Source organism: Garra rufa, chromosome 20, assembly GCF_049309525.1.
Source record: "Garra rufa chromosome 20, GarRuf1.0, whole genome shotgun sequence".
Classification (NCBI taxonomy): Eukaryota; Metazoa; Chordata; class Actinopteri; order Cypriniformes; family Cyprinidae; genus Garra; species Garra rufa.
The window spans coordinates 24,367,008-24,388,246 of NC_133380.1; the positions used below are offsets into that span (position 1 = coordinate 24,367,008).

At 34.5% G+C, this 21,239-nt stretch overlaps 1 protein-coding gene across 1 annotated transcript in view; it reads left to right on the plus strand.

Annotated features, from left to right (window-relative positions):
• The first annotated feature begins 12,127 nt into the window (after positions 1–12,127).
• tbl1xr1a (TBL1X/Y related 1a) overlaps positions 12,128–21,239 on the plus strand; it is an 89,200-nt gene continuing 80,088 nt past the window's right edge. Inside the window, exon 1 of the mRNA XM_073825404.1 lies at positions 12,128–12,377. The gene's annotated coding sequence lies outside the window, so the exon portion shown is untranslated. The remainder of the gene's footprint in view (positions 12,378–21,239) is intronic.

Below are 21,239 nucleotides of genomic sequence, written 5' to 3' on the forward strand. Positions count from 1 at the left end.
TAATAGTTACACACTGTTTAGCACAAATAGTGGCAGATATCTGCATCTTAGTATTGTAAGTAAAACAGTATGTAATAATAACGTATTGAGTGTAATTTATACTATAATTTTTATTCAAATTATTAAAAAAAATCTGCTTTGACTATTTCCTTCATTTTATTGAAGATAAACACCTTTCCGATATGATATGTGATGTGAAAAGGGTGAAGAACGAGTTTGGCAAAAGATGGATTCGAACTCGGGTCCACTGCGTCAAAAAAATAGTTCTTTTATTTTAAAGAAGTTCTTGCCAAGGTTGCATTTATTTGATAAAAATAGTAAACACCGTAATATTGTGAAATATTACAATATAAAACAATCGTTCTTTGTAATATATATTACAATATTATTATTCCCGTGATGGCAAAGCTGAATTACTCCAGTAATAGTGTCACATGATCTTTCAGAAATCATTCTAATATGCAGATTTTGTGTTTAAGAAATATTAATAGTTGTGCTGCCTAATATTGTTGTGGGATCCATTATACATTTATTATTATTATTAAAAATAAATGCAGCTTTTGTGGAAGCCGTGATTATTTATTTTCTATTTTATTTTATTTTTTTTTTCAGCATTCTTTGATTAATAGAAAGCTGTTTGTTCGTTTAAAAAAAAAGCATTTGTTTGAAATAGAAATCTTTTCTAACATTATAAATGCCTTTCCCGTCACTTTTGATCATTGTAATTTGTCCTTGCTGTGTAAGACCATGCAACCATAAAAATATGTATGCAAATATTCAAATATTCATCTATTTACCTTTCCACCTAGTTTTGTTTACTATATGTAGTATCACATACGTTTACTGTGGTAACAAAAACCATCAATATGCTATTTGTTCTGTCAATCAAATTTGAGGACTGGAGCTGTCTATTGACTACTCAAGTCAAATAAAAAAAAATAACATCAGTTAAACTAAATGTTTTATCTTTGGAACTACTATACAGTAGAAAGCACAAGTGAGAAGTCTGGTGTTTCATTAGCATGTCTCACAGCAAAATATACTTATCCTCCCCTCCCCCATCCTGTCTGCGGTTACAGACCGTGAAAAACAAATGTAAAAAAAAATTGTCAAGGCAAAATAATTCCCTAATCATTAGTCTAACCTTCGTTCCCTGGCAATTTGGTCCCAGCAGTCTTTGCATTTAGGTAACAGCATTACATAAACAAGCTTGCCAGTTCAATTGTGTCCACGATCATAAAAGTAGGTCAGCGATAATCTTGCACTGTTATGACACGACATATTTCCTGTGGCCATGATAACGCTAGTTCAAGCCAAGAACGTATCACAGAAACGTTGTTTATCGACGCATACAGTTCCTTTATTCATAACGTCCTGTCGTATTTCAAAATGATGCAATGCACTTTTGTGAAACTTCAAGGTCGGTGTACATTTGCGCCCATATGCGTGTCACATGGGGGTTGAGAAAACCTACTGACGTTTTTATCTGCAAATTATGGTCGCTATAAAGTAACTGATCTTGCACCCTGAGGCAATGTACCCGCCACTGGATTATTGGACCAGACAAAATGATACCACATGTAAAATGTGAAGGTCAGGAAGTAACTCCACAAACAGTGAAACAAAAGCTTGATGCTTTTCCGGTTTCTTCTCACTTTTTTTCACCCGTACCTGTTCCTTAAACAAAGGTGATCTGCTTTTAGTAGATAGCTGGTCTGAGAGCACCAGAGTAATATACAAACCAATGATGATGTCAGCTTGTTATTGACTTTCCAAGTCTGAATGACTGAGCAAAGGAGAGGGGGTGGGGTGGAATCTATTGCAGGCAATGCCCAGCCAGGCAAAAATGAGTTGACAAGCCAGTGTGGGGGATGGGTGGGATTCTGCAGAGTCTCACAGCCCCAGACATCATCTCTAACTGTAGCTGTGCTGCATTTCTCTAGTTTACAGCGCTCGCGCCCCATTTTTCTGATGTAAACTCAATTAGGACGGCAAGGAGGGGCCGCCATCGCTGTCGACGGAGAGATCTGTTTGCGTTTTCACTGACAGGAGTGCATTTTGACTCGCATTGTTTGAATTCTGAAGGCGATTTTAAAGAAACTAGGGGGGTTGAGGGGCGAAATCTGGATTTGAAAAGTGAAGAATTACGCAAGGTTTTTCAACAGGAAATACTTTTCAGTGTCTGCCAAAACCGCAGGCCTGCCTTAGGCAGTATAAATAACAGGAGGGAAGGGGTGGGGAAGATTTTACATTTGTGCCCAGCCCCCACCACACCACACACACACACACACACACACACACACACAGAAATACGCATACACCTCGGCTAATGGTGCTCTGTAAAATATTACACACACCAGCCATTACGAGGAACTTATGGCTGATGGGGGTGTAATTCATACTGTAATATTAATGCGATATATCTCGGAAATGGGACATGTGAGTGTTTGAGTCGATTTTTTATTTTTTTTATGCTGTATTTGTGCTACTGCCATTTTGAGGGGAACAACTGCAGTGACTATTGCAGTATAAAAACGTGCTAAAACATCGATATACACTATATTATTCTATTAATCATTTGCTTTTGTTTAAGTATGTGTCCACAGGAATTCATTTCATTTTAATACCTGAATATTTGCTGAATACAGTTGAAGTCAAACGTTTACATACACCTTGCAGAGTCTGTAAAATGGTAATTATTTTACCAAAATAACAGAGATCGTACAAAATGCATGCTATTTTTTATTTAGTACTGACCTGAATCAGATATTTCACATAAAATACGTTTACATAATAGTTAAATTTATAAAAAAATGTTGTTACCTGAATGATGCACAGCTGTGGGGGTGAAAACTTTTTGAATTTGAAGAATTAGGGTAAATTGAACTTATTTTGTCTTCTAAGAAACATGTAAGTATCTTCTGTAGCTTCTGAAGGGCAGTACTACATTTTTAAAAAATATGATATTTAGGCAAAATTAGAAAAATGTACACATCTTCATTCTGTTCAAAAGTTTTCACCCCCCAGCTCTTAATGCATCGTGTTTCTTTCTGAAGCATCAATGAGAACCTTCTGTAATAGTGGCATATGAGTCCCTCAGTTGTCCTCAGTGTGAAAAGATGGATCTCAAAACCATACAGTTATTGTTGGAAAGGGTTCAAATACACAAAAATGCTGAAAAACCAAAGAATTTGTGGGACCTGAAGGATTTTTCTGAAGAACAGCGGGTGGTTTAACTGTTCAGGACAAACAAGGGACAAATGAACTATCACAAAACAACAACAACAACAACAACAACAAAGGTAACAACACAGTTCAAATCAAGTTTGAACTAGGTCACTTTTTATAAATTCAACTATTATTTTCTCTTGTGGACTATATGCAAATGTCTTGTGTGAAACAACTTATTCAGGTCAGTACTAAAATAACATGGAAAAATAACATGCATTTTGTATGAACCCTCTTATTTTAGTACAACTATTAACAATTCTGCAAGGTGTACGTAAACTTTTGACTTCAACTGTATATCTAAGAAATTTTATTGTACGTAATAATGTATACGTTCTCAACTTGTGAGATGTGTTTTTATATATACACAGAAAAAATAATGCAAAATGCGATTAATAATGTGTAGTGCTTGCCATGGTTTTTGTTGTTAACATCATCAAACTATATTCTAGCACAAATGTATGTAATTTGACAGAAACCAGCACAATTAGACAGATGGTCTATGTATAATCCTTGAAAACAATGATCAAAACTACTCAAAGTGAGTAAAAATGCAACCTAGACTAAAGTAAATATGGGTTTTGAGTAAGAATAAACATTGTTTGTAATGACCACGATGTGTTTTTTGTGGTGAGTTATTGGTTGCGGAAAGCATGAAACCAAAATCCAACCTTTGGAAACCAAACGTTTCACATTTTAAATGTCAGATCTTAGATATTGTTGTATTTAATGTAGTTTATAGTACTATAGATATTAATACAATTTTTATTTAGACTTTTTTGTTTACTTATATGCAATAAATAAGTGTAAAATCTGGATTCTGAAACAAAACCGGTTTTAAACCACTGAATCGGGGTGTATACAAACACTTAATTCTGTTAATTCCTGTATATTAGTTTCAATAAAAGCCTGTCTTTGTTAGTGTTTTGCCTTTATGGTAATGAACCCTAATTCTCAAAATAACAGTATGCTTTTTAATTCCCAGCGTGTTTTAATGTGCTTACAGAAGTATGTTATGTCTGTCGTAAAATGTTTACAGTTGTAGTTTTTACCTGACAGGGATTAAATTTAGTATTTTAATATCGACTACATATATTTTTGACAAGTATGATCTTGAAAAAATGATGTTTTTTTGTTTGTTGAGGCATATAAAGTACTGTTTCTGTTGTAGAGCTTTTATAAAACCTTTAATAAACCTGTCAGTGTGCTTTTGAGGCCTGGACAGACTACAACTAATTGTTAAATTCTAACTTTTGGCACCTTCTCTAAATCCCTAATCAGCCTTGCGCAAGGAGCCTTTTTGTCCCACGGTGACAAGCATTCATTGCTTTCACATTTCCACTGGGCAGCAACTAGTTGGCGGGGGAGAGAACATACCACGCACACACCTTCAACCAAAACAGCCTTTCTGGTCCAAACATGCATTTTAATTATAGATGCTCCTGGGCAGCACACCCACACACAGATTTGTTTAATATTCACTAATCTCTCCTGCTTTTGCCTCCCACGTTGTATACACTAATGGCCACTGAAGCCTGCAGTCCCTGAGCCAGAGCCCTACACTAAACACTGACACCCATCCTCTCCCTGCTTTGTTTCCAACAGCTCACCGAGGAGTTTCTTTTGTGGCGTGCTCCGAACAATCGCGGTTGATCCGGCCTCCCTGTCTTTCTCTCCTCCTGAATCCGATGAAATTTATCAGTGTCCCTTGTGAGGGAGGACCAGATGGCTGCCCTGCTCTTGTTTTCAAGGCTTCGGATGCAGCTTTGTTTGTTAGCGCAACCATTGAAACCTTAGCCATGGGAGAGAGTCCCAGTCTCCATCTTGTTGTCTGCAGCTCCACAGCTGGATCCATGATTGACTAATTAATTTTTATGATGCCGCATATGTATGCGGTTCTTTAGAATATCTCCTTTTGCCTCCAAAACTGTATTAGAGAATGTAGGTAATATTAATATTACTGTAAATTGGAAGACTTGCTTTTTTGGAAGACTAAATTATTATTTTTGTTTTATAGTATTTATACTGTTGCTTTTCTTTTTTTAACTGTAAACATTTTGGTATTATTTTGGTATAATTGCTTTGGTATCATTTATACAGTTGCTTTTTGTATTTATTCTGAAATGAAAAGAAATTTAATTTCTTTTTTGGGGAGACTTAATTGTTTTGTTTTGTTATTATTTATACTGTAGGTTTAGAAATTACTGTAAAATTGTGGTATTATGTTGGTATTATTGCTTTGGTATCATTTATACAGTTGGTTTTTGTATTTACTCTGAAATTACAAGTAATTTCATTTCTTTTCTTTTTTTGGGGAAACTAAATTATTTTGTTTTGGTATTTATTATACTGTTGTTTTTTATTTACTGTGAAATTGTTGTATTATTTTGTATTTTTGCTTTGGTATCATATATAGAGTTAATTTTTGTATTTTTTCTTTTTTTCGAGAATTATTTTTTTTTAAACTAAATTATGTTGTTTTGGTATTATTATTATTTCTCTAAATTACAAGGAATTGAATCTATTTTTTGAAAGACTAAATTATTATTTTGTTTTATAGTATTAATTTACTGTGAACATTTTGGTATTGTATTGTTTTTTTTGTATTTATTCTGAAATTACAAGAAATTAAATTTCGAGACTTAATTGTTTTGTTTTGTTATTATTTATACTGTAGGTTTAGAATTTACTATGGTATTATGTTGGTATTAATGCTTTGGTATCATTTAAACTGTTAGTTTCTATAAATTACAAGTAATTCAAAACTGTTTTTTGGGGGGAAATTAAATTATTTTGTTTTGGTATTTTTTATAGTGTTGTTTTTTAATTTAATGTGAAATTGTTGTATTATTTTGGTATTTTTGCTTTGGTATCATATATAGTGTGATTTTTTGTATTTTTCAAAATTATTTTGTTTTGGTATTATTTTATACTTTTTTTTTTAATTTACTGTGAAATGTTGGTATTTTTGAGTTCATTTTTGTATTTTTCCTTTTTCAAGAATTTTTTTATTTTTTTTTTGAAAACCAAATAATTTTGTTTTGGTATTATTTGTACTATTGTTTTTTTTTATTTACTGTGACTTTTTGGTATTATTGCTTTAGTATCATTTTTACAGTTGGTTTTTGTATTTATTTTGAAATTACAAGTAATTTTTTTTGGGGGGGGGGACTAAATTTATTTGTTTTGTTTCGGTAGTATTTATGCTGTTGATTTTTTAATTTACCATGAAATTATGGTATTATTTTGGTTTTATTGCTTTGGTATTATTTACACTGTAGGTTTTTATAGGTTTTTGTAGATATTTACTCTAAAATTACAAGTAATTTAATTTCTTGTTTCGGCAGACAAAATTATTTTGTTGTATTTTGGTGTTGTTTATATGGTTGTTTTTTGAATTTACTGTGAAATTTTGATATTATTTTATGATTATTGCTTTGGTATCATTTATAATTTTGGTTTTACTCGGGTTTTTTGTATTTGTATTTACTTTTTTGTATTTGTATTTACTTTGAAATGACAAGAAATTTAATTTATTTCTTGAGAGACTAAATTATTTTGTTTTGTCATTATTTATACTGTTGTTTTTGAACTTACTGTGAAATGTTGGTATTATTGCTTTAGTATCATTTATTGTTGGTTTTTGTATTTATTCTGAAATGACAAGGAATTAAATTTATTTTCTGGGGAGACTTTTTAGTTTTGGTATTATTTATATGGTTGGTTTTTAAATTTACTTTAAAATGTTGATATTATCTTGGTACTATTATCTTGGTATCATTTATACTGTTGGCTTTTGGTATTTATTTTGAAATTACAAGGAATTAAATTTTTTTTGGTAGTCTAAATAATATATTGTTTTGGTATTATTTCTGTTTTGTTTTTTAATTTACTGTGAAATTTTGGTATTACTGCTTTGGCATCATTTACACTGTTGGTTTTTGTAAGTACTCTGAAAATACAAGGAATTTAATTAATTTTTTTGGGAGACTAAATTATTTGGTTTTATTTTGAAATTATTTATACTGTTGGTTTTTGAATTTACTGCTTTGGTATCATTTGTATAATTATATATTATATATAAAATTCTATATTTATTTTAGAATTACAAGAAATTTAATTTCTTTTCTTGGGAGACTAAATAGTTTTGTCTTGTTTTAGTAATATTAGTATGGTTGGTTTTTGAATTTACTGTGAAATTTTGGTATTATTGCTTTGGCATCATTTATACTGTTGGTTTTTGTATTTACTCTGAAATTACAAGGAATTTAATTTATTTTCTTGGGAGACTAAATTATTTGGTTCTGTTTTGGTATTATTTATACTGTTGGTTTTTGTATTTACTGTGAAATTGCAAATAATTTAATTTCTTTTCTGGGCAGACTAAATTATTTAGTTTGTTATGGTATTATTTATACTATTTTGAATTTACTGTGAGATTCTGGCACTATTTTGGTAATACTGATTTGGTATCATTCATACTGTTGGTTTTTTGAATTTACTGTAAAATTACAGGTGATTTAATATATTTTGTTGGCATACTACATTATTAGTTTGTTCCATTTTGATATGATCAATGCTTATTGATAAAAAGTTGGATTAAAGGAATAAAAATCCCATTTAAAAATAACTAAATTAAGTTGATGGATAAATGGACGGACTGACAGACATATAAAGTGACCCCAATCCTTTTAAAGGAAAAATGTGTTTAGTATTTAGTAGTGGTGGGAAAGAAATGTTTTAAAGTATAGCAATATTTTATCCTATGCTACTGTATCAATATTCTAATGGAACAATCTATATTTTTAGTTGAAGATTAATTTAAACAACCTAATTTTCTCATCTAGTGATTTTTTGTGATGCAGAGCCGAATCAACAGATGTTCAATAGAATAGAGAAAAGACGAAAGGACAAGAGACGGTAGGAGGAGAGACCTTCTGTTCAAGGCTTTTACACACTTTGAGGTTTGATAAGATTACAGCCAAACAGACACAAACCCTCCACCCTGAACACTGTGATTGTATAAGACACAGAAAGAGAGTCAGAAATGAGTGTCAGCAGGAGAAAAAAAAAGAACAAAATGGCTGTATTTAAAAACAGCCTTTTTGGCCAGTCAATGACTTTAACAGACAGCTTGTTTGCATAAAAGTTTAGACAGGCTTCCAGGACACATCTATTGACCTACAACAAATTCAAAGGCGCTTTAGTTATAGCCAATGAAATACTTAATGACCACAAGTTACATTTAAGATGTAAAAAACTGATACGGATGTATTTTTATATGTTCCATTAACCGCCGAAGCCACAAATCTGTGTTGCCTTCATAAACCAACCAGTCGAAGGCAACATAAAGCCTTCCTTCCTGTTTACATGCAACGACGGCATTTTTTAAACTTGGTTGCTACGTGATTGCTATGGCAACCAAATTTATTTTACATGTGGTCGCGTGATTAATCAAATAATTATATAATAATGGCATTTAGCATTTATTTCAAAGGCAACCGTGCCCCTCCCCCACCCTCATATACCACATAACCAAGGATTAATGCTGCGTTCATGTCTTGAATTACTGTAATTATGAGATTCTACTCAGAGCCGTCCACATCCTCAGACTCAGAAATGATTTGTTACTATGGCAACACTTGTAACGCCAAAATGGATCCATGTGCGGCTTTGTTGTTGATGGCAGCTAAATATTTAGTCATTACATTAATTTGTTAGTTCACCTCTAAATGTTTGCGCAGCATATTTTAGAATCAAAAAGCACACTAGGTAATAGTGGCTATATTAAAGTATATCAAATAGAAATGTGTTGATGTACCATATAACCATAAGATCGTTGCCATTTTATATGTAATGTTGAATTTGGTTCAAACGAAGGAACACAATTATGGTAATTCTGAAATGACGTAAACACACCATAATGCTGCCTTTATATGCTATCAAAAATGATCATAAATTCAAGTTAACTACCAAAATGAGTGCCCCCTCAATATGTAATTATGTACGGAAACTAAGATAGGCACCAGAAAACAATGTAACTTCAACCTCGGAAGGACGTTGCATTTTGGTTCGGAATGAAAATTGGGTTGACTTCAATTTGACATTGACTAAACATTGGATTTTGGTTAGTCTCGCGTAGCCAGACCTTCAGACTGACAACAGAAGGTCTGGTATCCTTGGCCACTTTGAATGGCCCAGGCCCACCCAAGAGGCCTTTTGATTGACAGGTAAAGCAACCAATCACATTTCGTTTTGTGCCGCGTCATGTTTAGGGGCATGGAAATGTCTCCACAATAGAGGGTTTGCATTTGATCAGTTACCCAAATGCACGGCCATATTGGACATACTCGGATGTAAACAACAGCGTGGATTGTATGGTTAATGTACTACTGAATACGTTGTTCTGCTAATTTATGCTGTGTAAACCACAGAAAAAACGTGTGGAAGCTGCTACATCAAATATAGAAGGACTTAGTAAGTAGGAAAGGTTGCAATATTTTGACAAACTAAAGTTAAAAGGTGGTAAAGATACGTACGAGCAGTATTAATTAAGATATTAGCCTAATATTTCACCTACCTGAAAAAGTTAAAAAAGTTTTTTGCACTCTTCTCCTTGATTTGTAATGACTTTTGGCAGTCTATAGTACTCCAGATGTTTTTTTTCTCAGTCTGACCGATTAGTACAGCCCAAAACACGACAATAATTGACATTTTCAACAGCAAAAATTAGCAAAATATGCAAGCAGTGGCACTGTTTACGTTCAGTGCCGCCAATATTGGCCGACTGATGACACGTCGTGAAAACACCTTTAAATGTATTTTAAAGATTTTGTGCTGCGAACTTTAAATATTTCACATACTTTTGAAAATCCAGTGTTTAGTTGATCCTGATAAGCGCACATTGTCACAGTTGTAAAAACGAGACTAGATTTTGGTTACACAACATAAAAACAACAAAATATCAATGTTAGCAAATATCGAAAATCACATTAACGTTGACATTAGATGTTAAATTGACATCAAATTTTGTTCATCAGACACTGCAAACAAAATTTAAACAAATATCAACGACTTATGATGTTGTGTGCCTGCTGGGAATTATTCAAAATTATTTAAGATAATATGATTTCCAACTTGCAAAGTTGAGACGACCCATAACCTTTTAGCACGATGAGGAATAGGATCGTTTTTAAATTAATACTTTTCTTGTCATATGTTGCAATTTCATTGATAATATTTATATTTGTAACCGTTTGTTGATTATTGCACATTTTAACATTAACACAAAGTGATATTTTCACAAAATAATAGTAATTCCATATGTAATTCTAACAAATACATGAAAACAAAGACATTAAATTATGACTACCTAAACGGCACATTAAGGTGGAATAAAATGTTACAAGATTTAAAAAGCAGGTCAAATGGTATTTTAAAGTGTCTCAATATTGTGTTGGAGTCCCCTACAACAGGTTGCATCTAAGATAAGAAAACATTGTAATTTTCTCAGAATGAACATATAATATTAGAATCATTTTGCAGTAATTTCAAAGGATTCGTTTAAAGCAGTTCTGAGCTTAAGGCCTGTAAACCCCTCCCTTCCATAAGCCTACTCTGCTCTGATTGGTCAGCTGGCCAAGTCTGTTGTGATTGGTCTTTCCATATACAATGCAAGCGAATCGTGCCCACAGCTAAAGTTAAGCTGCTAAACTGTAAACACTTCACAAAACAAAAATACAGTTTGTAAACCACATTCTTTATTATTAAACAAAGTAATTAGAACAATAACAGTCTACCTTAATCGACACATTCTTAGGAAATAGTAGTTTCACAGCGAATTATCAAAACTATTTCAGTAAGACAGTAATATCGTGGTTTACTTGGAAAACCTATATTTTGAGCACATATGTACACATAACGTATTAATTGTACTTACAGGTTGTGGTTTGGAAACGCTTGTTGGTCCAAATAAAGAAGGTACGGACTTATCTTTCATAGACAAGGGTTCAGCGAATCCTGCGTTGAACTCGCCAAGATTAGAGAAGCAGTCCTTGGTAAAATGACGAGCACACAACAAAAGGTTTGTATTGTATTGCTGTGGTAGCGTAAGAAAAAATGATCATCTTTCGGGAATAAAAACAAAACTAACTTGCCGTCACAGTGCAGAACATGATGTAAACACAGTAACTAGCTTAAGTGTTTGTGGGCAGGTCACAGTGTTCGTATTTCATGGGCAGGTAGGGATTATGCTAATATGTTACCTAGTGACACATATCGGTAACAAACAGAAGATTCGAAAACGCGAGACTCGTTAAGGCGGCTCAGAGTCGACTCGTTCTTTTGAGAGACAATATCTTTATTTTATCATGCACTTTTTTGATTAACAACTTTGCGGACTGTTTACAATTAAGGATAGTTACGTTATAAACGGCAAAAAGATATATTTAAGATAACTAAATTTTTATATAAAAAACCAGTAACACAAAATATTAATAATATATAGAATGTTGTTTAAAATATAAACAATTACATTTATCACTGTTTTGCTTCTTTCAATAAAAAGAAAATAATCTATATTTATGACTTTACCTAAGATCCCAAAATAAAAATCTTAACCTATCATATAATGCTTACCAGAATCTCTTCTACAAATATACAAATCTCCATTTCTGTGCCACAGGAAGGGATAATAGTCGGTTAAATTATACACCTCTGTCGCAGTTTAGGGTAAAATGCCGCCTGAGATGGAAGGAGCAGGCATGTTATTGCGATATTCCTCCTTCAGTTTCAACAAAGCTGCAGAGACAACCGCCCAGGCCTCCCCCATTTTCGCCTGGAAAGTCACCTCTCCAGTGTTTGAGTGTCTGAAGCCGTTGGCTGCTCCTGAACCGTTTGGCTCTTTCTCCACTAGCAAACAGCCCCACAATGTACCTCAATCGCTCTTAAATCTATTTTTAAACGGTTTTATTCCGCTCCACGCCGATGCGAACGGGACCGGACTCTTGCTTGGGAATTTATCTGACGATCTGCCGCCTCAAAGCAGCTTTATAACGCTTTGTTTGAGCACTATTTGACAAAATAGTCGAGGAGGAGGAAATTCCACACAAGCAGTGAAAGGCAGCCCTCGCGCTCATCCGGGTATTAAAGTGAGTGTTTTCTTCATTTTTCTCCTTATATTGATAATATAGCAGCGTGTGTGCGTTTATGTAGCGTTGTGTGTTTTTAATAATAATATATAGCGATTTATTATTTGGCAAGGGCATTTCTTTTGGATGATCTGGCTGGGTGGGGGATGGGCAGCACTGTGTGTATGTGTTTGAGAGAGTGTGTGTGCGTGCGCGTAAATGCAGCACCACTTCAGATTGTTTAGTAGTTTAGATGTGTGCAAAACATTATTTCATTAAATCTTAGTCTCTAAAGCTGACAGTATTTTTAACTAAATAATGCATTAAAATGACTTCCTTGCATTTGATGTTATGTCAGTTATAAGTGTATTTTAATATAATTTAATATTAGCCAATTTATCTTTAACATGTATTCTAATACACATCATAAAATCCACTCAAGTTGATGTTCTCACATTAATACTCTTCTGTTATTCAATATAACTGATGCACCTATTAAAAACACTGGTGTTTATATGTGAATTACACTCTTTGGTTCTTATATAGCTGAATGTAACATTACTGTAATAATAATCAATGTTTATAATAAGACTGTACATGAAGATCAGCAAAGCACATGACAGTGTTGTGGGCAATGCACTAACTCTATGAGAGTGGGGGAGGGGAGCTAAACTCACATTCAGTGTTTGGACAAACAAGAGTGTGTGTTGAATGACAGGATCATGAATTTATAATTATTTACATGTAAAGTGATATTTCTTAGTATGCATACTAATTATATACACTGTCGTTGTCAAAGAATGCAATGCATGTGATTACATTTGACCGAGATAAACTACAACTTGTGGCTTATTTTGTATTTTCGAGTCTTACAGTTGTATTTTAAGTGTACAATGCTAGTCTATATTTGATGAATGTGTGAATGTGTGATATTAGGATCATAGTGTTTAGTCTGCTGTGGGGGTGGGGAGCACTGTAATGTGCGTGCGTGTGTATGTGTGTGTGTGTAATCTGAAGGCCATGTGTGTTGGGAAACTCCCATTGTAATGGCTCACATGTAACCTATTTAGATCACCAAGCCTTAAAGTCATTTACTATTGGGGTTAGGTTAACCTAGCTTGTTTTCACACAACCCCCCTTCAAAATTAGGCCCTGCCGTGAAAACGTCAAAAAGTGTTTTTAATTATAAATACAGTCTGTTTTAGATTCTACGAGTAGATGATTTTGAGTCTCTCAGTCTTTGTTTGAAATCTGCGTCTCTCTAAGTGGAAGAGTGGCACGGTTATGTAACTTGTGCCTGAGAGTGGATTGAAGCAAGATGTGGGGGATGGGACAGACAGATCTGATCTATTGCGCTTTTTTCCCTCTTTTTTTCCCTCTCCCCCTCTTTCCTCCATCGAGCAGAATCGCAGAGGGCCAGCCGACGTGTCGAAACGTGACGTTTGCGTCTGTGCTCTGTTGCGGCGCGGTGTCGTTGACCTTGTTTCTCTTGAGCCTCAAGGTTGAGATGAGATGGGCAGATGGTGGTGTGAGCTTGAAAATGCCTGCCATGGTCTGTGCTTTCTTAAACAAGGCCTGTGTTATTTTCTGCAAGGTCGTTGAGGAACACTGTTGCTAACTGTATCTCTTGTCTAGTTATGCAATTCGATACAGTATAACACTGTACTCAATTGCGCCAAATATGGAGGACAGCTAGTAAACAAACTGATTTTGCCATTGTTTATCTCTGCTTTCTACGTGTGTTTGTTCTGGGACACGCCGTAGTGTTGCCGGTTTGGTTAGTTAACATGGAGTTGAGTTCAAGTGAAGTTAAAATAACTCTCAGGTCTGTTTCTTGAACGATTGGTGAATTATATGGTTGGTGGCCTGCTATCAGGTCCGTCAATCACATGCTGTGTTTGAAGTAACACTGTATTGCACACACTGTATCAGAATACCCACCTTGTTTTTCAACACCGAAGCTATTTTCTGTGAATATGCGAGACTGTTGATTTATTATCTGCTGTAGGTAAATAACTAGAAGAGAATAACTAAGAGCATTGAGCGGTAAAGAGTGCTATCAAATGATTAATCGCGATTAATCGCATCCAAAATAAAAGTTTTTGTTTACATAAAACATATACAGTGTGTGTACTGTGTATATTTATTATGTATATATAAATACACACACATACACGTATATATTTAAGAAAGATTTTATGTTTATATATTAAACATATGTATATATGATTCAAATTATATTAGGGTTGTCAAATGATTAATCGCATCCAAAATAAAGGTATGATTATTTACTATATATGCGTGTACTATGTATATTTAAGTACACACACATACATGTATATATTTAAGAAAAATGTTATGTTTATAAATTTAATATATGTATATATGATTCAAATTATATTAGGGCTGTCAAATTATTAATTGCAATTAATCGCATCCAAAATAAAACTTTGATTACTTACTATATGTGTGTGTCAAACACACACTTACAGATGCATATATTTGTAAAAAAATGTATGTATACATATTCATACTTGTATATAATGTGTATATGTGTGTGTATTTATAATAAATATACACAGTACACACACACACATAGTATGAAAACAAACTTTTTTTTGGATGCAGTTAATCCCGATTAATTGTTTGACAGCCCTATATACATGAATAAATATTAAAAATATATACTGTATGTGTGTATTTATATATGCATAAAAAATATACACAGTACACACACACGTAAACATGTATGTAAACAAAAACCTTTATTTTGGATCCGAATAATTGCGATTAATCGCTTGATGACACTAACGGAAAAACGTTTTTTTGCTACAAACTAGCACACTTATGTTTATGATAAGTTTAAATAATTTGATAAATACCTATTTGTAATGTCTAGTAACATAATGGACTGATTTTGTACAGCTAAAATAACAAATTGACTCGAGCTCCCATCCCCCAATCTGGTAGACACCGGAATGGCTGTCTGTATTTGCTTTGAAATTAAAGTGGATACTATAGAATGCAAACAATTTTTGGAATGGTAAACAAAATGGATATATAGTAACAAAATAGTATTTCATTCAGGTGTTGCATGCATTCAAGAAATTTGACCTGGTATTTACAGTAGAGTTATCTTTTGGTCGTGGATAGTTTTTCATACTTGTACCTGTAATTTGTGGTTGGTAGAAACCGACAAGGGGAATTTTAATAAAAACCATTTTGGTAGAAAAAGGCTGTTTTGTTTTCAGTTTTACATTTCTCTCCACTTTGCTAAATGTAGATTAACAGAAGTTTTAAAATCACAACTAAAAATCATTTTAACAAAGCACTGTTGTTACATCCACACATTCAGATGGGCATCTTTTGCTCTTGTATCATATCTCACAATGTTAGAAATAGTATAAGGTTGATAAAAATAGTACAAAAAAACGCATTCTGGGACCCTTGCATTCTGCTCCATTTTTTTGTGCGCCAACCTGAAACGTATTTAATTCAGGGCCTTCTTACGACGATTAGTCAAAAATTTGTTCGGAAGGGTTAGTTCAACCAAAAATAAAAGGAACATCGTTTCAAACCCGTAAGACGTTTGTTCATCTTCGTAACACAACGAAATTGTTAAATAAAGTTTTTTTTTTTTTTTTCTTTGCACACACAACTATTCTTATAGCTGATGCCATTTAATGATTTTCTTACTCCCATTCTGGGTCTTGAACGTGTCAGTTGAGTTGCTGTCTATGCTGGATCAAAAATATCTTAATTTGTGTTTCGAAGACGAATGGGTTTGGAACGACATGAGGATGAGTAATTAACACAGTTTTCATTTTTGAGTAAACTATCTCTTTAAATAGTTATGTTTAAACGCATGAATAATACCTAGTATGCATTTATGCCTAAAAAGACAAAATAAAACAAAACACAAATGTCTAAAAAGATTTCCAAACAGGTTTCTGAATATCACCCCAATTTCTCATTATTGCTGTCAAACGATTAATCACGATTATTCGCATCTAAAATAAAACTTATATATGTCTGAGTACTGTGTATATTTATTATCTGTATATATACATGCACACACTTGCATGCATGTGCATAGATAGACAAATATTTAAAAAAATACATCCATGTACTCACACATATATTATGTAAACACAAACTTGTATTTTGAATGCGATTAATCGCTTGACTCATAATTAGGACTAACAGAAGCTTCAGCCATCAAATGGTGTCCTTGCAGTATGATTGTGAAGCTTGTATAAGGAAGTACTTTAGCATACAAAAAAAGGCATCGCCTTTAAATTAAGTGCGGCTTATGTGGAATTTGACACCTAATCTGATGAAGCCTTTTTCAGCACCTCGTCTATCTGGGTTATCATGGCTCATGTTGTGAATCTGTGTGTGTGTGTGTTTGGGGGGGAGGGGAAGATAGAAGGGCATCCCGCTATAGACGTGCAGGACGGTCCCTGGTGTGATTGACTTTACCATGGTCAGCTTTCTTCCCTCAGTGAATGATTCCCAGAATCTGCTAGCTGACTAAATTTAGATATCAGTTACAGCGAGTTCAAATGTGCTGTTATACATAGTTTTGCAGTGTTGTGAAAGCATAAAAAATAGCACGGCGCAGCGTGGGGGACAAAATTCAGGTTGAGGAGGAATACTGTGTGAAGTCTAAATTTAATTAATGACTAGGGGTGGCACGGTTCACAAAACCCACGGTTCGGTTCGTATCACGGTTTTAGGTCACGGTTTTCGGTTCTGTACGGTTCTTGTTTTATTTTAATCTTTAACACTCCAGAAGTTTGTTTTGGCATATGAAATGTAGCTTGATTATCCACAATTTAGGATACATTATTAAAAAAAAAGTTTTATCATGTAATCATGCACAAACTGAATTGGACTTGACTTTAAGCACATTATTGAGACCATCTCTGAGGAAAGCTAGGGGAGATTTGATACAGCAATAGAGAGGACATTGATGACATGCTTTTCATTTATTTGGCAAAAACAGGACAATGTGTATCTCCACAGGAATTTATGTGCCTTTTTAGCACATAAAGATTGAACTGAAGAATTAACTTGCATGTCTACCAACACACTGGTGTGATGTCTTCTCAGATGAACTGACAAATTAGAAGTGTTGCCGTTAGCATATTATATGCATTTTCCACAATGCTTGCACACAGTCTCAGTTCGATCCATTCTTTTATTCCCGTCTTCATCATAGGTAATATGAAATCCAAAATGTTCCCACACAACTGACCTGGCTAAGGGGCCGTTCACATGAAGCCTCTTTTGCGCACTCAAGTTTGTTATTTCAAATGTTGACGCGCGATATGCGCGCTCGTAATGGAAGCGACGCGGTGCGACACGCTCGTTTTTTCCAGGCGCCGCATCGAGATAAAAACATCTCAACTTTTCAAAATTCCGCAAGTTCACCGCAGGCCATGTGACATGAACCAACCAATCAGCTTCATCCTTTCCTTTAATAAAATTGAAAGCACAGCCAAGTTGGATGAACAGCGTATCATAGCTGGCGCATCCTCCAACGGCAGCCTTCCTTATCTCTCCCACTTGCCATTTCTACACGTGACGTAACCTGCAGCACTCCACTTTTACTGTCTCTATGTCTATACACACCTCTTATTTCGAGCAAAAAGGACACTCACGAGGCTACATTGCGCATGCGTTGAACCGTGCGACGCGCACACGCACCGAACCGAGACAAGCGAACCGAACGGTTCGGTTGTTTTTCATGTACCGTGCCACCCCTATTAATGACACATGGCTGTGAAAAGTCTTTATATTTATAGAATACTTTATAAGATGCTTTACAAGAGATAGAAATAGCAAAAGCATTGGGTTTTGGGTGTGACTATCAGTGCGTATGACCAGTCAAAATTGGGAAACCTGTTCGGACTCAGTCATTATGCATTTGTTGACGCTAGTGGCACTGGAATTACGCAGCTTAGCTTTAAAAATAAGTCACAAATATCAGTTTGTAAACTGTTTAGGAACTCCAAAATGATAACTCATTTATTAACTAGCACAAATATGAAGTAGTAAATCAGCCACGGGCTTTCAGATGTGGTTTTACTGAACTAGAATGTGATCCGCAGTAATGAATCTTGTCTCATTATGTTGTCTGACCTCTGGCTGTTTAGCTTTTGTCTATGTTGACTCAGGTTTTGTGAAACACAGATATGACCGTAAGTGGAAGTAAAATTTCAGAAAGCGACTTCCTCTTTTCTTTGCCAGGGAGTAACACGGGTCACTAGTTTTCTCATAACGTCTCTCTGTTTCTCAGATTATTTCATCAGTAGAACGATCGGCCACCTTGTTACTCATCATTCGGGTGGCGTGGTACCTTTTTAGCATGCTTATTAAGCATGACCCAGTATAGCATTTCAGGGCAGATAACTTATGTAACATGCAAATATTTTACCGTGTGTTTACCATTCTTCAGACAGGTCAGTGAGGTAGTCATATATCACATAATGTTGGTTTAATTTCCCAGATTAAGGGTTATATAAATGAGCGAGAGCTGAAACTTGGGCTCGAGTGTGGTGGTGGTTGGGGGATGGGCGTATTTGTGACCCGTGCTTTAGCTGTTCATTTGTCTCTTCCTGCTCTCTGACAGACTAATGAAACCTCTGTAGCAACCCTTCCCCCACCCACGCGGTTGCATACTTTTGTTGTGTGTGACCTGAAGGTCAAGTTCAACATGTAAATTTGCAGCAGGCCCAAGTCCTCTTCCTAGTATAAAGAGCACATGCTGTTTGAGAATTAAAAGAGTTTTATCAGAAAACTTACAGTACAGTTCACCTTATGTGACATTGTTGGGAATATGTGAATATTCAACAGCTTTCTGTAAGATATGCAGCTTGTTCTTTTAAAACAGTTTTCAATGGCATAGAGTCTAATACTTTGAGGCTTTAGGCATGGAATATTTGCAATGAATTCACTGGTAATGTAAAATTAAGGAATAGTAAATACAATGATTTGAATGTGTTTTTTATTAGGTCATTAAGTGTCATTAGACTAATTTGCAATCCCTCCTTACCTCACATCTTTTGTTTGAATAGCTCTAAATTTAAAGAACAAATGACGTTAGAGTTGGCAAGTTCAGTTTGTTTCCATGAGTCAGTTCAGAATGTCTGTTTTAGTGAATCAGTTTCGAACTGAATTAAATTTGGTTTGGCAATTTCAGTTCTGGCAGTTGTTACTAAAAATAATTGTAAGTAGAAGTGTCGAAGAGGTTTTGTGAAAAAGTAGGCATGTATTGCTGATTCTTAAAATGATGAATTGATTTGGTGATTAAACTGTGGAAAACATGCCTTGATTTTTTTAAATCTAGATTTTTACTGTATTTTACATTTGAATCTGCTTTTTAGTTGTGGTGATAATGACTCAGCTGTCACTTAAAGGGCCTATTAAAAAGTGGCAAGATGTGCTTTTATTGAAATTCGACTGTTTGTGCAGAATGGCTATATATATGGCTATATATATACATAAATATACACAATGTGTGCTTTCAGGCTAAAGTACATGTTTATTTACAACTGACATTGTAACAGTACAAAGCTGGTTGAAAAGCAGTGACCTTGTCCTTTAAACACAACATTAAAAGTGGTGATTGTGATGTTCTTTCTGGGTCTGTGGCTGCTTTGTCACTTTTTATTTACAATAGGCTTTTTGTGGCAGTTGATTGAATTCAACATGGATGAAAACAAGGCTGTGAGGAATAGACTTGGTCATTACAATGACTATAATTTAAACATTCACTTCATAATTAAAATTTCATTTTACTCACCCCTATGGGCTCTATCCGATCCCAGCTGAGGAATAATGGTCTTATCTAATGAAGCGATCTATTTTCTGGAAAAAAAAAAAAATGTATATGCTTTTTAACCGAGCTCGTATTTCACTAGCTCGACTTCACGCAGTACATAATCACGTTGGAAAGTAGTGTTGGGCGATATGCACAATTTTCACATCGTCCTATCGTCAGCCTGTGAGATCGCCGATACACAATACTATCGTGCTAATTTATTTAATGATATGTAAATATGTCAATATGTAATAAATTCCTTATTCGTTTTGTAAGGGTAGTGCGTGAGACTAAGTTGTGCATGTACAGAGCGCTGACAGTAGTTCTGTCGGAGAGGTTAAAGTTTACTTTCGGTTACATTCTCTGCTATCTTCAGGGAGTGGTAAATGTGCGTGCTTGAATGCAAATGAATGTATCTTTCTATACCTGTCATATTGCAATAATGTTACCGCTATATGTCTGATCTTTGTCATCAGTTCATGTTGTAGTTCAGTTCATATTGATTGTGGAGAAGCGATATGCGTGTAATTCACGTGCATATGTTTAGCGCCATTTTATTGCATCGTAATTCTAGTTAACGCATACAGATGTTACTGAGGTGAATGTTTATGTTTACTATATACAGACGGATTCTCATATATCGTATTTAATTCAGCCTAAACCACATTTCACTACCTCTGTTATCCTAATGACTGTCTACACTTAATCTATGTACAATAAATCTCTTACCCATTTTCACTGCACGTTTATACCGCGGCAAGTTTCTGAGGCATCCTAGAACCGACTCTCCACGCTGCATTGCTAAAGTTAGGTGCATTTTTGACGCATAATAATAATAATAATTATTGTCTTACTATCGTCAAAGGCATCAGCAACAGGCGATATCTTTGACTATCGTCGATACACAATACTATCGTCTATCGGCACAACCCTATTGGAAAGGTCACGCGTGAAGTAGGCGGAAGTACCGACCCAGTGTTTACAAAACGAACGTGCAAAGAAAGTCAAACGCTGTCTACAAAAAAAAGGTCAAACAACAATGTTGGACAATTTTA